This window comes from Nelumbo nucifera, chromosome 3 (genome assembly GCF_055504915.1).
Source record: "Nelumbo nucifera cultivar China Antique chromosome 3, China Antique-T2T, whole genome shotgun sequence".
NCBI classification, from domain to species: domain Eukaryota; kingdom Viridiplantae; phylum Streptophyta; class Magnoliopsida; order Proteales; family Nelumbonaceae; genus Nelumbo; species Nelumbo nucifera.
In genome coordinates, this window is record NC_142651.1 from 39,486,151 (window position 1) to 39,498,588 (window position 12,438).

A 12,438-nucleotide genomic window follows, 5' to 3' on the forward strand; every position below is an offset into this window, starting at 1 on the left:
AATCAACAAAGTGACAAGGAGGGAAAAAGGGTGGAAAGAAAAATTCCTCTATCTAGTTGGCAAGGAAATCTTAATCAAATCAATGATGGAATCACTGTCAGTTTAGCTTCATTTTTCCCCAAAATGTTTGCAATTCTATTTCTAAGCTCCAGAGAAAATTCTGTGGGGTGTCTCAAACAACAAATAAAAAATAGCCTAGATTAAGTGGACCTTGCATTGTAGGAACAAAAATGATGGTTGATTGGGATTCGAGGATCCCTACATTTTTAATCTTGCTCTCCTGGTTAAGCAATCTTAGAGAATCCTCACCAATCCATCTTCCAAATTTACAAAGCCAAATATTTTAAACATGAAAATTTCTTGGAAGCCAAAGCTTCAAAAGAAAGCTCTTGGGACTACAGGAGTCCTTGTGTATGCAAGGAAATTCTTCAAAAAGGTTGTTATTGGAAAATTGGAAATGGTGAAAAGGTAAATATTTGGAAAGACCCTTGGCTCCTAAACTCTCCCAACTTCCAGATTCAAATGGACCAACCAAATGGCAGTAATGTGGAGCTTGTCTTAAACTTATATCTTAGGATAATAACTCATGGAAAATCACAGTGATCATCAGATAAATTTTCCCACCCCGGATAATTACAGAAATCAGCTGAATTTATCTTCCATGTTTCAATCAAAGGGATAGATGGCGTTGGGCCTTAGATAGAAGGGGTAGGTTCTCTGTTAAATCGGCTTATAGAGTCCAAAAGAATGTGGTGGATGGTCTTTCATTTGGCACCACCTTAAAGTTCCCCAAAAACTGGAATTAAAAATCTCTACCCTTTGTGTGAGACTAGGATAGAATCAATAAGTTATGCTTTGCTTTACTGTCTTGCAGTCTAAAATATCTAGTTTGCCTCTCCTTTAAACCCAACTGAATCTGATTCAGCCAACAAATTCTGATGGCGGATTTCTGGCGGCTCTTTCAATTTCAAACATGCCTAGGTCTCCAATCTTCTCGGAAGCTTTTGTTGTATTGCTGAGTTGCCAGATATCCCCACATATATTTGGTTTCTTTTTAAAGACATTTTACATTTAGCTAATTTGTTTTCTGCTATCAGTTGGAACTTTGTTAAGACGGACTGTAATGGGGTGGCTCACCAGTCACTTCCTAGTCTGTCAGAAATATCGAAATGAGTCTGGTTAGCCCCCCTTCCCAGACGGCTCCTTAACCAGCCATGAGCTATCCCTCTAGGGAGTAAGTGGAAAGTATTCACAATTGTATGAGCTCCTCTGTTTTCGGCAGTAATGGTAATGCTTAATGATTTTACCAAAAGAAAAGTGATAAACTCAACGTGCATGGAGTGTCAATTTTTAAATCCCTTATTATTTGGGTTGTAAAAAAAGAACCCAGGAATCCAGATTTTTGCAACATCTCCCATACTTTGTATGTTATTGATGAATCAATTTTTTGTACTAAGTACCTCATCATTTGGTCTGCTTCCAAGTGGCCGATGACTGAGAGGCCGAAGTAAACTTTTGCTGGATGAAGACCTGAATGCCGGGTTGACCAGGCCGAGCTGGGGGCATATTAGGTGCTGAGCTGACTGAGCCGAGCTGAACAGGTTAGGTGTCGAACTAACTGGGCCGAGCTGGACAGGTTAGGTGCCGAACTAACTGGGCCGAGCTGGGCAAGTTAGGTGCCGAACTGACTGGGCCGAGCTAGGCAGGTCGGGCCCAGTCAGGTGGCGAGCTGACCAGAGTGTCGAGCTACCTATTTGGTGGCGAGCTGACCAGAGTGTCGAGCTGCCTATTAGGTGCCGAACTGACCAAAGTGTCGAGTTGCCTATTAGATGCCGAACTGACCAGAGGGTCGAGCTGCCTATTAGGTGACGAGCTTACCAGAGGGCTGAGTTGACCAGTGGGTCGAGCTGCCTGGTGGCGAACTGGATTGATTGTTGGGCTTCGTAGTTCTTTAGAGACCTGTAAGGAATCAATGTCAGAGGACCCGGGGTGGCTAACCCGGCGAGGTCGCTCCGATGCTTAAGTTAGTACTCTCATAGTAGATTGCGAGCTAAAAATCATAAAGTATGAGAGCTAGAATATGCTTACTTGCACCCCTATGCCATTGGGGTTGGTGCGTTTATATAAGCATTGTTTGGTGTGGGCTTCACGCACCGCATCCGAGATTTTCGAGAAATCATCTAAGTGGTCCGAGATTCCCTGAGGCAACCGCCATGCACGTTGACCACCCTCCGGATCGTTCGGCATGTGGGCTAACTTCCAAGGATTGTGGGAGTGTTAGGATATGCATGCCAAATTTGTCAGCGAGCACGTCTCACATGTCACTAGGTCGGCACCTGTGCCAGGCCGCCAGTTCGTGCCTGGGCCAGGCCGCCAGGTCGCGCCAGGGCCAGGTGTCACAATATCATTGGAGGGCCAAATCCGCCCTCATCATTTTCCCCCCACTCCCTAGCTGAAAGTAACTCAGCGAAGGGAGTAGATTGCTCCTTTTGGCCTGAAATGACTAATTCGATGAGCTCGTAAGCGTCGATTCAATTCCTTAGGCTCTAGGAGCGACTCGCAGTTCACTCTCCTTACCCTTGATTTTGCCCATGCCAAAGAGGCGACTGAGTATTATGTGGTGCCAAGGTCTTTTATCAGCTCGACACCTTAGAGCTACGGTTGCGCTGCATCAGCCTCGTTAGTGACGTCGGTTGCCCACTCCTACAAGAAGCTACTAGGAGCTCAACCTACGGGGCCAACACTACTGACTTTAGGTCACCAGCTCGCACGGGAGGTTTGGAAGGCTCGACCGGCAGGGGCGTCCATGCAGTCTGTTGGCCGCCTACTCCTGCGGAAGCCACGAAGAGCTCATCTTTGTAGAGGGTACCTCACGAAAAGGACTGATGAGGCTTTATCCGAGTTGAAATAAAGTTGGTAGAACTACTTAGTTTGTTGGCCATCAACTTCCTGCATAGTCTGAGTTCATGAAAAACGGAAGTGAACTTTTGCTGGATGAGGTGTCACAATATCATTGGAGGGCCAAATCTGCATCAAGGACTGATGAGGCTTTATCTGAGTTGAAATAAAGTTGGTAGAGCTGCTTAGTCTGTTGGCCATCAACTTCCTGCATAGTCTTTGAGTTCATAAAAAATGGAAACTAGAAAGTGAGTGCTTTTAGTTTCTAAAATGTGAGAACTTTGCTTTCTAGAAGAAGAGGACTTAGCCTTTCGGAGGATGAGAACTTAGCTTTTTGTAGTGTTTCCCATAGACGACGCCAATTGATGAATCAATTTTTTGTGCTAAGTACCTCGCCATTTGGCCTGCTTCCAAGTGGTTGATGACTCAGAGGCCGAAGTGAACTTTTGCTAGATGAGGACCTGGATGCCGGGTTGACCAGGCTGAGCTGGGGGCAGATTAGGTGTCGAGCTGACTGAGCCGAGATGGGCAGGTTAGGTGACAAACTAACTAGGCCGAGATGGGCAGGTTAGGTGCCAAACTAACTGGGCCGAGCTGGGCAGGTTAGGTGCCGAACTGACTGGGCCGAGCTAGGCAGGTCAGGTGATGAGCTGACCAAAGTGTCGAGTTGCCTATTAGGTGCCGAACTAACCAGAGTGACGAGCTGCCTATTAGGTGTCGAACTGACTAGAGGGTCGAGCTACCTATTAGGTGACGAGCTGACCAGAGGGTCGAGCTACCTATTAGGTGCCGAGCTGACCAGTGGACCGAGCTGCCTGGTGGCAAGCTAGATTGATTGTTGGGCTTCGTGGTTCTTTAGAGACCTGTAAGGAATCAATGTCAGAGGACCCGGGGTGGCTAATCCGACGAGGTCGCTCCGATGCTTAAGTTAGTACTCTCATAGTAGATTGCGAGCTAAAAATCACAAAGTATGAGAGCTAGAATATGCTTACTTGCCCCCTATGCCATTGAGGTTGGTGCCTTTATCTAGGCATTGTTTGACGTGGGTATTCACGCACCGCATCCGAGATTTCCAAGAAGTCGTCTAAGTGGTCCGAGATTCCCTGAGGCAACCGCCATGCACGTTGACCACCCTCCGGATCGTTCGGCATGTGGGCCAACTTCCAAGGATCCTGGGAGTGTTAGGATATGCATGCCGAATTTGTCGACGAGCACGTCTCACAGGTCACCAGGTCAGCGCCTCCATCAGGTCACCAGTTCAGCGCCTGGGCCAGGCCGCCAGGTCACACCTATGCCATGTGTCACAATATCATTGGAGGGCCAAATCCGCCCTCATGAGTTATCATTTATGGGGAAATGTTTCCAAGGCGCAGCTGCAATCTACTGAAGTGCCAAGTGACTGAATGACTGGTTGACTTGTCTTTTATTAGTTAGAATTTATTATTAAATAATAAAATATTACACATTATAATAACCAACTCAGCTTCAACCGTTACCAAGATCACAACCTCCTTGATAATTTATTAACTAAAAAAGAAAGCAATAAGTCATTCAATTCAGCCACTTCAGCTGTAATCAAATGACCCCTTGTATAGGTTTTCTGAGACGTGCATACATATTTCAGTTTTATTTCATCATTTTTTTAACATTACACATCGTATCCCAATTCAAACTTCACATAAACTATTAAAATACCTCATTTATATGTTTATACTTTGTTTATAGTCCAGGCCTGGTTTTTAGTGTCATTTATGTATATTCTTGAGATTTCTAAATTTCCCTTAATTTTTTCACAGTATCTATACATTTTCAAATTGCCTCCATTAAAAGGCTCACCCTCGATGGCCAGAAAGCTTTCAGGTTCAGGTTGCGACTCATTTCCAGAGGTCCATCTCGAGTTGTGGAATGGAGACATCTCTATCTGCTACAAAAGAGCCCACATCAGTACGAACAATACATCCATCTTCCCGATTTGGCCATCTATAATTCCATTGTTCTCACAAATCCTTTGGATGGCATCACCACTTCGGCTTCTGAGACTAAGCATCATAATAAATCATTCCATATGTCCCCTAATTTATTGACAAGAAGCATGTCTCAGCTTCGCTAAAAAGACTGCATAATTTCAGATAAAAGAGGTGAGTATATAACCAAAAAATTCATCAAGGTTTCTATAAGCTTTGTTGTTACAGGAAGGGAATACATAGTAAATGGAAGAATGCAGCAAAATGCAACTCTGTTTCCAATAACTATTAACAGAATGCATAATACAACAAATATCCACATGAATGATATGCATACTCTCTCTTTTTCTTTTAGCTCGTTAAGACGGGACCAAGCCTCAAGAAAGCCTCGAAGCAATGATCTCAGCCTAATCTCATTTAGCCATTCAATAACAGACGATCTTCTCTATGAACTTACCTCTTGAATCGCCTTGGGTTTTTCCTTCTCTTACTGCATTTGTATATGGGATAGAACAATGGCTGGTCAGGGGAGATTTCAAAACCAATATAAGCCCAGTTACGTCCAGAATTATATTCATAAAAACACCACATTTCGCAAGTAATAAGATGATAGAGATTTAGATCTAAATGGTCTATAAAGAGAGCAATTTAGAGATACAAGATTTCACCAATAATTAGAGAATGGGAAATGGGAAAAACTAACTTGCACAATAGAAACAAGTGAATAACCATTTTTTGCTGCAAGTCAGAGAAGGCTCATGACCCAGATGGATTTAATGCATATTTCTACCAGGTGCATTGGGAAATTGTGGGGAGAGATGTAATAAAGGTGATTAGAGTTTCATAAGAAGTGGAAAATTGTTGAAGCTTGGAAGGAGGTCAATTCTACTTTATTGCTTTATATAAGAATCATGCAGCATACATAAACGGTTTTGAACCTATTTTGTTGTGTAGTGCTTTTCTATAAATTCATTTTGAGATTGGATTTGCTCCTCACAGAGTGAGATGTTCCTAATCAACGGCTGAAACGTGCTGTGAGGTCAGTGTGAGGCATGCTCTGTGAGGAGCAGATCCGAACTCATTCATTTCCAGGTGTCTACACGACAACCAGCTACTTGGTGAATCCAAGACAATCAGCAACCAATTATAGATAATATTTTGATTACTCAATAGCTTGTTCCAGCAAAAAATAAAACTCAACATATCACAGTTTTCATTTGAGTAGAGAAATGACAAGTGTTGCTTTAAAAGATTTATCTTTGTAAAGGTTGTGATTCAGTAAAGTTGTCCTTGTTTAGAGCGTAGTTTCCTTTAAAAATACTCTGGAAACACATAGTTTCCTTAAAAATGGATAAGATGGATTAAAGCTTGTTGGACCACCAAATGGTTTTCTGTTTCAGGGCCAGTGTGCCAACTGATGACTTCAAAGGGGGAAGATGTTAATCAGGGGGGCCTATATCTCAATATTATTTACCTTGGAGTGTTGGAAATGGAAATTTTATCAGTTGAAATTGAAGCTGTATGCCTGTATGCCATGGCAAGTTAAAAAAACAAGTGCTCCACTAACAGGTAAGAACTCAAGCCTTCTTCCTATATGTCCATCCCTCTGTATGTGAGCATGAGCCATGTCTTTCTACATGTACAGAACATAAAAACAGGATCTTATAAAGCAGCTGAATGGGATTGAACATGATGCAACATCCTGAAAATCGACCAACATGTTAAAACTTAAAACACCATGGATGGTGGCTTTGAAAACAATCTGGCTAAATTAGTATCCCTGCATCACTAAGAAGTGTTCTGTCATCATGTTTTCACATCAAATTTGGCCATGTTCCATCAGCCTTGAGATACTATATTTACAGCATTAGCAACAACAGTTACTTTGGCACCACGATGAATGCTGAGCATATCAACTGGACAAACCATATTTGCATGAGTTCCTTCAACACTGTATACTTAGCAGTGCTGTTAGCACTATTATATGGCATCAGTTTGGATAGGTGACATCTTAATGGGGAAGCTATGGTTATCTTTATTTTTGTTCTTTAGGCTTAGTTTGGAAGGAGTACAAATACAAATATGAACAGTATAAATCTATACAAAATATAAAGTTTTGCGCTCTACATATTTGTATTTGTACTCCTTCCAAATGGAGCCTCATTGTATTGTTAGTAAAACAAAATAGCTCCTAAGGCTGCATTTGTAAACAATGTAAATGGAGTGTAAATCCCAATTCAGGGTAAATTTGCACTCTTGTTCACTTTTGCTTGTGCTTGGCAACATTACATTTATGCATTGACAAATGACAAACCAATGCATATTTACATTGATAATAAGATGTAAAAGTACATCAATAAAAAAGAAGTAAATTTGCATTCAAGTGGGCTTTTGATAAAAAAAAAGGCATATGTTTTATTGAAATTCATATTTGCATCCATTACAGCTAAAAAGCCTGCTTGGTAAGAAGGTAAATTTGTCATTGCAAAACTAACCCAATTTTGCAATTTATATGAACCGTTTTACATTCTACATATTTGCATTCACATTTATTTGCATCGTTTCAAAATGCAGTCTAAAGGAATTTGTAGAACGCAAGAGGCATAAGTCTCTATAAGGTATAGACATCTCATCAACCGAACTTATCATATTGAAATCAGATAAGCAAAGACAACCTCCAAGGACACCAATGACCTCCTTGGAATGCATTGCTTTATCTATGGTATTATTATTTGAATTTTTTGCATTTTATTTATTATGCATCAATTACAATATTAAGGGCCCGTATGGTGTGTCTTTTTGGAAAATCTTCTGGTAGCTCTGACAGTCAAAAGACGCATTGATCTTTTGCATGAAGATCTGAGTAAGCCAACACATGTTTGGCACACACATGTCTTTTTGCGTGAGAATAAAATGCGAAAGACGCAAGAAGTTTCATTTGGAGCTTCCCGAAATCAGCCCAAAATGGGCTTTTCATGTCTTTTTGGCGTTCCGTTTTTTTGCAACTAGATCTTCTGCACGCCAAACGGAAATAGACAAAAAATCGGTCTTCCCGGCTTGTAAATAGCCAAAAGACCGCATAGAAAAGCATGCCAAATGCAGCCTAAAACCTCATTGAAGTTTGCTTTGGTTCAAATGATGTGCTTATAAGGTAATGAATCTCATTATGATGATATTATGATAATATGCTCTTTGCTCATACCACTGATTTAGGGGTGTTCATGGGTCGGGTTGGGTCGATTATAGGTTTTTTGCTCAACCGAACTAACCTGGCTGGTTTGATAAACAAGTAACCCAAAACCAATTGGTTATAAGCGAAAACCGACCTAAACATGAAGGGTCGGGCTGGTTTGTGGATGGTCAATTGGTCATTCTAGGTGATTTATTGATTTTCAATCTCATTTTCTTATTTTATATGGCTCTTATTGGCTGATTGGTTCATTGTGTGTTTGAGTCGAACACCTTCTTTTTCTAAGGGTTGTTCGTTTGCGCTGAAAAGGTTATTGGTATTGGTGAACTTTTCTTTCCTCTGAACTCTGAATGCAAAGAATGTTGTTCTGAATTCTAAATTTTGAAAATTATCAAATATCCATTTTGATTGAGAGCTTTTGCTTGTCTTTTATGGGGTATCATTGGAAAACAAAAAGTTATATGATTGCACTTTAAGAGATAAGAGGAAACGAACAACAAATTTTTGTCAAAAAATTCCTCTTAAGAGATAAGAGTTAAGAGGAACAAACCGACCCTAAATCATATAAGTTGCTGAGTGTTGTGTGTACTCTACTACCCCAAACCCAAAGATAGTTGCCATTTTTGGGTAAGTTTCTTCAACTTCAAGATTTACAAAAAAGTTATGAATGAAGGGAAGCTTGTCTCCAACTTCAAGGCTAATGTAAAAAAGTAATAACTAAAGTGGAGTCCAACTGTTTATATTTGTAAAAAAGTATTGCGTAAATTCTTAAAAGTGGAGGGAGTCCCATAATCGGTTCGGGTCGGATTGATTTTGGCTTTTAGATTGAAAAACCAAAACCAACCCAACCAGTCAAGCTATTTCTATTTATAAATCGAGAATGACCAAAAATTTTGAGAAACTGACCAAATCGGATTGGATTGAATCGATTTGGTTCTTCTTGTGAACACCCCTACTGATCCTTGAATTTTTTTGGCATCACTTGAAGATTCATATTGAAGTAAGCTTTTATGTAAGCCATTGAACCAACTACTGATTATTGTAACACTTAAAAGTATTATGCATGTTTGAATTCCTTTTGTTGATGCTCTCTGTTTTTTTCTTTTGAATTTTTTTGTCTTACTTGCATAAAATGGCTAAACTGGAACAAAAATGACAGAAAAGATAAAAGAAAGAGAAATGCGCATTACAAGTAATCCGAAAGAAAAGAATTTATAAATACAATCTACCTTGATTTTGATCAATGGTCATTGATACTTCCTTCTCTGGTTCTCTCTCAAGGAAACTCCGCCCACAGAAAAGATAAAAAAAGAGAAATGCGCATTACAAGTAATCCGAAAGAAAAGAATTTATAAATACAATCTACCTTGATTTTGATCAATGGTCATTGATACTTCCTTCTCTGGTTCTCTCTCAAGGAAACTCCGCCCATTCTTTGCCCCTGCCGCCTGTACCTACCACCAGATGCTACAAAACCAGGACAAGGTCACTAAGTCTTTATTCGCCAACAGCCACCAAACAAAGCTAGGGATTGTTGCTATCGTACCTTGAATTTCCCCCTCACCATTACAGTCCTCCAATTCCACTTTCCAACCAGTTAAACACTTATACATCGCCTATAAAACAAGTTATTCTATGATGAATAGAAATTAAAAATTAAAACTCATCATTCACTCATAGAAGAAAAGGATGTGATTTTCCACAAGAATATTATATCATGATCGGAACCATCACATTTACAGATGTCCACAAATAGCTCTTACTGACCACTGACCAAAACTACAATCCCAATACTCCAACTTTACGAACATGCTCTAATACGAACCTGAATTGGGAAAAAGAAAACATAAAAATGAATAAATTAATGAAGTAAGTTTCACGCCCAAACCCTTTTCAGGAGCACATTCTGATACTCCCTGACTTCACTTGAACTATCATCATGCTTTTATTTTTTCAATTGGGAGGGAAGAATACTCATCGAAGATCAAAGAAAGGTGAATAAGATTCCATACAGGTCCTGCGATAGAAACCTTTAGATATCAAGCTAGTAAAGATTAAGTAAGATTGGTTGGGGGAAAAGTGAAATAGAAGAAATTTATCTGCGTCTTCACTCTTCAGTGAGCAATTCATTCATTTACGGAAATTACATCCGATGGAGTAGTAGAATCGTCACCTAGGCTAGGAAGGATGGGAAGGCGCAAAAAGGCGATATTGGTTGAAGCTGGGAACCACTTTATGATTGCTGCAGGGTGGGTGCAGATGCAACAATAGCGTTCGGACTTCGGAGAGAGGGAATGGGGAGAGTTGCCTTCATCGAAAAATCAGTGAGGAAATTGGGAGTTGGGACTTGTCTCCGCTCCGCTCTTGTTTCCGAGTTCCGTCCACCATGAACATGATAACAAGAGATTTACTATTTACTTTACTCATATGCTTGGATTGGATATTTCCGGGAAAATGAAAACGAGGTTCCACCGAGATTTGAACTCGGGTTACTGGATTCAGAGTCCAATGTCCTGACCACTAGACCATGGAATCATTACGGTACCCCTTCCCCTAATTTTCTTCATGTGACAAAAATTTATTTATTTAATTAGTTCTTGCGACTCCCAAAATGAAAGAAAAATCATAATGATTTTCAATGGTCGCACTGAACGGTCCTCTATCCATGTTAACATAGGGTTTCACTGTAACCAAAACAATATCAATTAACACACGGGGTTGGACATCTTGAATCTGAAAAGCAACCCTTGCATCTCAAATGAATTCCAGTTTCCAATTACCCTTAATAGTATAAGAAATGCATTCATACCTGTTGTCGCTCGGATTAGAAATTCACTCCTAAGATCCAGGGCAGAACCGAGGGACTCGAGGCACCGAGGACCAACGAGGCCGAAGGCCGGTGGCCGAGGTGTGCTGTCTCTCGGAGGGCTGAAGAGGCCAAAGGATAGGAGCTAAGGAGAGGTTCCTTGGAGGCACGCATGAGGCGTCTGAGAGAAGCGGGGAGGATGCTTTATAAGGAAGAAGATGTCAGAGATCTCGGGTGAAGATTCGAGGCAGAGATTTTGATGATCAAGTTAATATATACGCACAAAAAGAAGGGAGTCCAGTGTGGACGAGGGCTCAGACAAGGTCCCTCGCAAACATTAGGTCCCCAGTAATAAGAATACTAAGAGTCTCATAGGTTCTAAATCATTTACCTTGTGGGAGTCACTATGTATTTATACTTGGAGCCGTCTAGATGTAGTTGAACTCGAATGGCCCAGATGCGAGCCATACGAGGGGCAAGACGTAGTCGTCTGGCGAGGACACATGGCATCCCGCAATTGGGCCTGCAAGGTCTACAGAGTAGCCTTGCATGCACTGCAATGGATCCCGGCTAGCACCTGTTTGCTGGACACACGTCAGCCAAGTGTTGTCCCAGCAAGGCAAGCAAAGAATTAGGTGGAGTAACGTGTCATGCACAGAAAGTTCCCAAACAGCCAATGTTTAGGGGTTCAATTTGGATGGATACAGCTCAAACCTGGACCAATCAGGCCCACAATTTTCTAAACTCGGATTTGATTTTTGGTCCCCAAGCGAGGCGTGGACCCAAAACCCCAGGCTTTCCTATTTTTTGGGGTTGGGTTCAGGTCTCTAAGCCTGAGCCCGGTACCAGCCCAAATGCCCAATTACATATTTACATGCAGATGTATGTAGATATAGTTATGTATATACACACAAACAAGCATATATAATGCATGTGTGTTTCACGTGAGAATGTCTAATAATGTATCAAACTAATGAACAAAGATAAATAATGGAAGCATGGTGTGTTGGCGGATTTAAATTTTGTATTCCATTATCAATAAAAATATTTCTTCTTTTTCAAAATATTTTTATTTATCATATTTATTTTTATAATATACGACATGATGACCCACATGATTCAAAAGAAAGAATGCTTTCATTTTTGGGTGGTTTTAACTTTTAAATTTCTATTACATTTCAATAATGAACAAGAATAATTCTTGTGCATGACATCTATCTTTGTATAATGTCACAAGTGTATAATATTAGAGAAGTGTCAAGCTTTTTCTAATATTTTGTATTTTTATTATTTTAACAAAAATAATAAAAATAATTCTTGTATGCCTTCGCAAATAGTTGGGTTGCTCCATTGCAACCTAGATGATGAGTATTCAAATCTTAGCAACAACCTCTCTGTGTATTACAGGGGGGTAAGGCTGTATATATCTATCCCTCTAAAACCCCATATCGGCGAGAGCCCTATGTATTGGGCTTAAATTTTTTAATTTTATTATTTAATTATGATATTATTGGTTAATCCATTTTATCCAAACACTTGGATTATTGACCTTGCACCTAGATGAAAAAAAATTATGTCAC

General features: G+C 40.4%; 1 long non-coding RNA gene and 1 other non-coding gene across 4 annotated transcripts; both read right to left on the reverse strand.

Annotated features, from left to right (window-relative positions):
• Window positions 1-9,128: 9,128 nt before the first annotated feature.
• LOC104604032 (uncharacterized) lies at window positions 9,129-11,237 on the reverse strand. 3 transcript variants are annotated; one of them, XR_016084702.1, is made up of 3 exons: window positions 10,862-11,237; window positions 9,599-9,668; window positions 9,129-9,519 (listed from the first exon to the last, which is right to left on the reverse strand). It is a non-coding gene; the product is annotated as an uncharacterized LOC104604032 (long non-coding RNA). The 3 variants fall into 3 exon arrangements; XR_736317.3 differs by having other exon boundaries at window positions 9,599-10,415; XR_002023031.2 differs by having other exon boundaries at window positions 9,599-11,237.
• Window positions 10,516-10,587, reverse strand: TRNAQ-CUG (transfer RNA glutamine (anticodon CUG)). Its single transcript has one exon. It is a non-coding gene; the product is annotated as a tRNA-Gln (tRNA).
• Window positions 11,238-12,438: the final 1,201 nt, after the last annotated feature.